Below are 6,572 nucleotides of genomic sequence, written 5' to 3' on the forward strand. Positions count from 1 at the left end.
AAGACTCAGCACATAGCACCCTGTGCAGGACTCAGAACAGAGCAACCTATGGAGGACTCAGCACATAGCTCCATTCCACAAGCTGTCATTAGAATTAGGGTGCTTTCATCAGTATCACCATTCTTTGAGGAAAATTTACAAACCATACAAGTTCACATCTAATGGTTTAGAGGGTGTTTTTCTGGGGTGTTAGCCATGGGGCTTGAACTCAAAGCTCTACTACTTGGAGCCACATTTTGAGGTGTCTCTCAGACTTCCTGCCAGGACTGGGTTTTAAAGCCCCTGAGCAGCTAGGGTGACGGGCATAAGCCAGGATGACCTGGGTAACTCATGGAGCTGTGTTGCAGTGGTTTACATGTGGCTAAGTCAGGTTAGGTGGCAGCTGTCAGCACCAGACTCCTAGATTGCTCTGTAATGAGCAATAAGTGTAGGATGTGCACTAAGTTTAATTAATATTTTATTAAGCAGTTAGAATATCCTACCTTTTTTGGCATCAGACCTGTGGCTTGAGTAAGAGCTTAGACACTGTCCCTAAACGTTTGTGCTCAAGGCTAGCACTCAATTGGTTGAAAGACAGCAGAACTTCTGAATTTTCTGTTTTGTGGCACTGAGGAATCGAACCCAGGGCTTTGTGCTTACTATGAGAGCACTCAACCCTCGAGCCTCTGGAGGGAACGAGGTATAAATAGAGATTGCTATATATAAATATTATATACAGAAAAAGAGATTTCTGCATATTATTAAATTATAGATAATATTGCTACCAATTCTTAGGTATTAAATTATGTCTCCATTTAATGATGTGTCCCAGTTAACAATTAATAAATCATTAATTAATAATTACTCAATATCCTATAATTGTTTATCATATATGTACATATATCCATACATATAATTAGATATTTCATAGAATGAGACCAATGTCTATATATTATTAAATTATGCATCATGTGTTACTACCAATTATTAGTTATTTAATTATGTCTCCATGTAATTTTTATTCTGTTCATGCTTAATAAAATACTAAACTTAGTGCACATCCTACACTTATTACGTCTAATTTCATCCTAGAATGATTCACTACTAATTCAATCTGTTTATCATTTACTGTAGTGGCAATTCTTCTACCTATGATGTTTTTTAACTTTATTACATCATATTACATAGCATAAAGATTAATATCCAAATTATATATCCTACCTGACACCGAGCACTTTCACAGAAAAGGAAAACATGTGTCATGTTCGGCTTCTCACTACAAGATTACATTTTTGGGAGTGCTTGGATCTACACTCAGGGCAAAGAAGTATCAGTTCATGAATGGGTGACTGCCAGCACAGCAGCCACTAGCCAATTCAGCTGCCAGGTAGTGCACAGGCCCTGAGATTGAGCCCCGTATGTTGGCTCCAAATTGTGCTTAGTGTAGTTATTCATTTTATTTTTTTATTCATTTACCATTTATTTTATTGACTGCTATAACACATGGAATATTTACTACATTTATTACATAGGATATAGAATTGCCTATGTATGAAACTTCACACCTGACACCCAGGACTTTCACAGAAAAAGAAAACATGTGTCACCCTGTGTCTTACTGCATGATTCAATTTTTGTTAGTGCTGGCATCTGAACTTACAGCATACAAGGCCCAATTCATGAATGAGTGAGTGTCAGCACGCCAGCCTGGGGCATATGGAGCCAACAAGCAGTTCCCAGCACCTGAGATTGAGCCCCAGGGGTTTACAAAACAAGAACAGATGGACATGCAGGTGGTAGTACACAAATAAATATAGATCTTTATAGAGTGCCAGAGATGTCTATACATTATTTACTTATATAGGCTACATTCATACCAATTCTTGGGTATTTATTATGCCTCCATGTAATAATATTACTGTTTTCATCCTTAATGAATTATTAATTATATCGACCACTGTCCCCAAACTATTGTGTCCATGTAATTAATAGTATTCTTTTAATGTGTCAAAAATATTCATTAAAATCCATCAGCCTCCTAAAATCCCTCTCTAATTTTATGCTAGTATCATTCAGGAACAAGTAATTCAACCTTGACATTCATATCTTTCCATCGGTATTCCTATGAATAGGAACAAGACTCTTAGGATCTCCCTCCATTGTTTGGGGTCAGGACCCGACTTCGGAACACAAGGCCTATGTTGTCGTTTTGGCCCATGGCTTCTCTGGAAGTCCGACAGCCTTCATCAATGCCAGGTTACCAACACTTTTTTCAGCCCTGTCATTTAGACCCAGAATGGTCACCTTGAAAAGAAAACAAATGTAAAACCGGCAGCCATTGCAAGTTACTAGTTTTTTTTCTGTGTCGTTTTATTTATTTATTTTTCCTGTCATCCTTTGAGGCCCACAACCGAAGTTGGGCTGTGGGTCCAGTGGCTGCAACCCAGCCTAGAGTGATCAAAACTTAGGCAGAGTTGCCATGCCCTGAGTTCAAGCCCTGTGCTTGACAAAATAAAAATATGTAATAATAAATGAATATGTACATATATACATTAAAAATATTTAAACAATTATTAGCCTATTTGGTGTTGTATACAAGCCATTTTTTCTGCCGGGCCAGGGATTTGAACTCAGCGGCTGGGTAAATCTGCAGTACTGTGGGGGAAGGGAAAGCTCACAATGCTGGAAGACAAGAAAGACAGGCTTGTTCCTAGCACTTGCGAAAATAATATTCATATACATTTTAAATACATGATTTATATTTACATATACATGTTTATTGCATATTGCAGTTAGTGTGGTTATTCATTTTATTTTGTTTTTTATTTAGTTATTATATATTTTAGAGGGTCAATTATATACTTTAGTGGGTCAATGTTAGCCCACCAGGCTGACGCAAGTGAAGTTGTCGGGCAAAATTGAGGACCTGAGATGAAGGCCTAGGAGTGGCCAATATATAAACAGATAGATGTGTAGATTGCAGCGTGTGTGTGTATTTACATATGTATATGAATCTATAAATAAAGTTATAGAGAGACAGATAGACATTTATGTAGATTCTAGTGTGCAACTCTATATAAAGAATGATGACCTATATCTTATTTTTATATATTCTATTACTATGAATTATTTGGTCTAAAATTATGCCACCATTAATTAATCACAGTAGGAGACTTAATAAAGTGTTAAGTTAATCAATGACCTATATTTTTTGCGTACAATCTTATAATACAATGACTAGCTAATTAGTAGTTCAATTGGTACATTACAAAGATTCTATTATTGTTCCTATACATAGGAATAAGTAGGTGGAAGTCCCAGCATCAAACTCAGGGCCTAGGTATCTCTGTTGGGCTCAGGCTTCACTGACAGCTCGCCAGCCTTTGGCCATGCAAGGACATGTGCAATTTTCAAGCCGAGTCATTGAGAGCCAGGATGGTCACAGTGCAAAGGAAACAAGGGTAAAACTGTTGTCTAAAATTTCCTGGTTTTTCCTCCTCCATCTTGGTTGCTTTACTTTTTTTTGCCAGAGCTGGGAGTTGAACACGGATGATCCCTGGATCATCTGTGGGTGTAAAAGCTGCACCCCAGCCTAGGGTAATCAAGGCTGAGTCAGAGTTGTGGCGACCTGAGTTCAAGCCCCGTGCCTGCCCCCACAAAAAAGTTAAGGTCCTGGCAAGGAGTTTGGGCCACTTTATCTGCCATACCTAGAATTTGAACTCAGAGACTAGGTAACACTATTGTGCTCTGGGTGAAGTGAAAGCTAACCTAGAAGAAAAAAAAAAATCCGGAGTATTTCCCAGTGTGTGAATTCCAGCCCTAGAACTGGCAAAAATAATATTTATATACATGTATAATATATATCATACATATGTATTTGCATAGATATTACATATTGTACCTAGGCCACAATATTTCCACGGAAAGGAAATTAGGTCAACATTGGCTTCTTACTCCACCAATTGACTTCAGCACTCCTGGGATTTGAACTCAGGGCCTGGAATGTCCAATTCATTAAGGGGTCAGTTTAAGCACAGCAGCCTCAAACAAATTCAATGCCAGGCAGTTCCCAGGACCTGAGTTCTAGCCCCAGGAGTGGCCAATATATAAATAGATAGATGTGTAAATTGCTGCAAATAACTGTACATTTAAATATAAATATATTTATAGAAAATAAAAATATATCTATACAATGTGAGATGTCTATATATTGTTAAATTACATGTAAAATATTACTAATAATTATTAGGTATTAAATTATGCCTCCATTTAATGAAGTATCATGGATTAAGGCACAATAAAGTGCTTCCTTGTGTAAATGGAGCTCAGGGACAATTTCTAGGCTCAGTTCAAGCCTCAGGATCTGCACTAAAACAAAAAGAACCCGTAACTGCATGTTTCTGCATATATATGCATATATTTCTTTCTGTGAATATCCATAGTCGTTATGAAGAATAGCACCCAGCTAACAAATTTGCTTTGCATAGAATGATATCATAGCACAGAGAGTGCTTTCAAGACAGTGCATGTTCCCGGTCAAAAAAAATTTAAGACCCTGGCTTCAAATTCTCACCATTTTTCTGACAGGCCTGGGATTTCAACTCAAGGTCTGATTAACTCTCTGGCACTGTGGGGGAGGGGAAACCCACCATCGTTGAAGACAAGAATTTCAGACCAGTTTCCAGGGCCTGAATTCAAGCCCCAGCCCTGGAAAAAATATTATTCATACATGAGATCTATTTACATACACGTCTTTACTCCATATGACATTTATTACCTTTATTTTTTATTTATTTTATTTAGTATTATTACATATATAACATTTATTTCATTTATTACATCTTATGACATGGATTTATTTGCATATAGATTATACATAATACAGAGACCCGGGACTTTCACAGAGAAGGAAAAAAATGAGTCAAAATTGGTTCCTGACTCCACATATAAACTTTTGGCCATGATGGGATTTGAACTCACAGCCCACAGTGCACAAATCATGAATGGGTAAGTTGTAAAACAAAAGCCTTTGCAAACTGAACTGCCAGCCATTTCTGAGAACCTGTGATCAAGCAATATTAGTGGCGGATGGATAGATAGATAGATAGATAGATAGATAGATAGATAGATAGATAGATAGATAGATAGATAGATGTGTAGTTTGCTATGTATATGAGAGAGAGAATGTGAGGATATTAAATTACATATACTATGAATTATTAGTTATTAAATTATGCCTCCTTCTAATGAAATGAAGTATCATGGTTGAATACTTATTAAAGCGTTAATGTAAAAGTAGTCAGTATTCCTTAATTTGGAGATTCATACCATGGTGCTAGAATGGAAGACAGTATCCAATACTTTTTGTGTGGCATTCTATAAGGGAATCATGAACTAAGTGCAAATTTAATTGTTACTTTTATAACATTCCATTAGGCATTCCCATGGATAGGAATGATTTTCTCAAGATCTCCCTCCATTTATAGGTGGCAGTCCAGGCACTTCAACTCCAGGCCTGGGTATTTTACTTCAAAATGCAAACCATTGGAATGACACTGTGAAGATTTCAGACTGTCAGGATGAAAGAAAAGAATGAGAAGAAAAGAAAGCCAAGTGTCAGTAGATGCTACCTGTAATCCTAGCTCTTCAGGAGGCTGAGAGGTAGAGAATACCAGTTTGAATTCAGCCAGGACAGGAAATTCCACCACACTCTTATTTCTGAGGGATTACAGGAATAAAAAATTCCCACGAATGGGGCTACGACTCAAGGGCAGAGTGCTACCCTTGAGCAAAAGGAGCTCAGGAACATTGCCTATGCTCTTAGTAAAACACCCAGACCTGCCAAAAAAAAAGCCAGTAACAAAATGTCTCCCCATGTATGTATGTATGTATTTCTATTGGTGAAGGTCTAGAGTTCCTACGATGAAAGGTATAGAGCTAGGAAATTTGCTTTGAATAGAATGATTTCATAGAACAGAGAGAGTTTTCAAGACAGTGCATCTTCCGGGGCTCCTCTCACTGTTCCCATTGTAGGCTGAGGTTTTCTACACATTGGGGACTGCTAGAAGAAATCTTCCTCATTGTTGGAACATGCTTCACTCCTGTACAGCTGAGTGATTAAAAAACTCCTTCTAGGCCAATTAGTGAGGAGTGTGGGTGGGCTCTGAAGTCCAGGAGAAAAAGGCTTCTACGTACCTCAAGCTATTTCTCTGCCGAGAGCTCTGTTGTGACAGGAAGACTTCATTTGTGAACCTCCCGTGCCCAAGTTCCCTGCACTTATCCTGTCTTTGTTAGACTATGTTTCAGTGTTGAAATAACCTGCTACAATTAATTCAAGGGTCCTTCTGGCAGACAACTAGCGAGCTGAACCTAATGAAATGATTCATTATTGGCAATGATGCCTCCTTGGGTTTCTAGAAACTTGCTAAATCATAGCACATGTGTATTATCACTATGCTTCCTGTCATCTAGGGCTTGTGAAACTTATCAGATTTTGAAACTTTGACCTATCTTAGTTTGGCCCTGGGTGGCCGTGTTTCAGAGTTGAACACAGGACCTGGGTACTGACCATGAGCTCAGAGCAGAAGCTCAGT

This window comes from Dipodomys spectabilis, unplaced genomic scaffold, assembly GCF_019054845.1.
Source record: "Dipodomys spectabilis isolate Male_0828 unplaced genomic scaffold, ASM1905484v1 ptg000064l, whole genome shotgun sequence".
Taxonomy (NCBI): Eukaryota; Metazoa; Chordata; class Mammalia; order Rodentia; family Heteromyidae; genus Dipodomys; species Dipodomys spectabilis.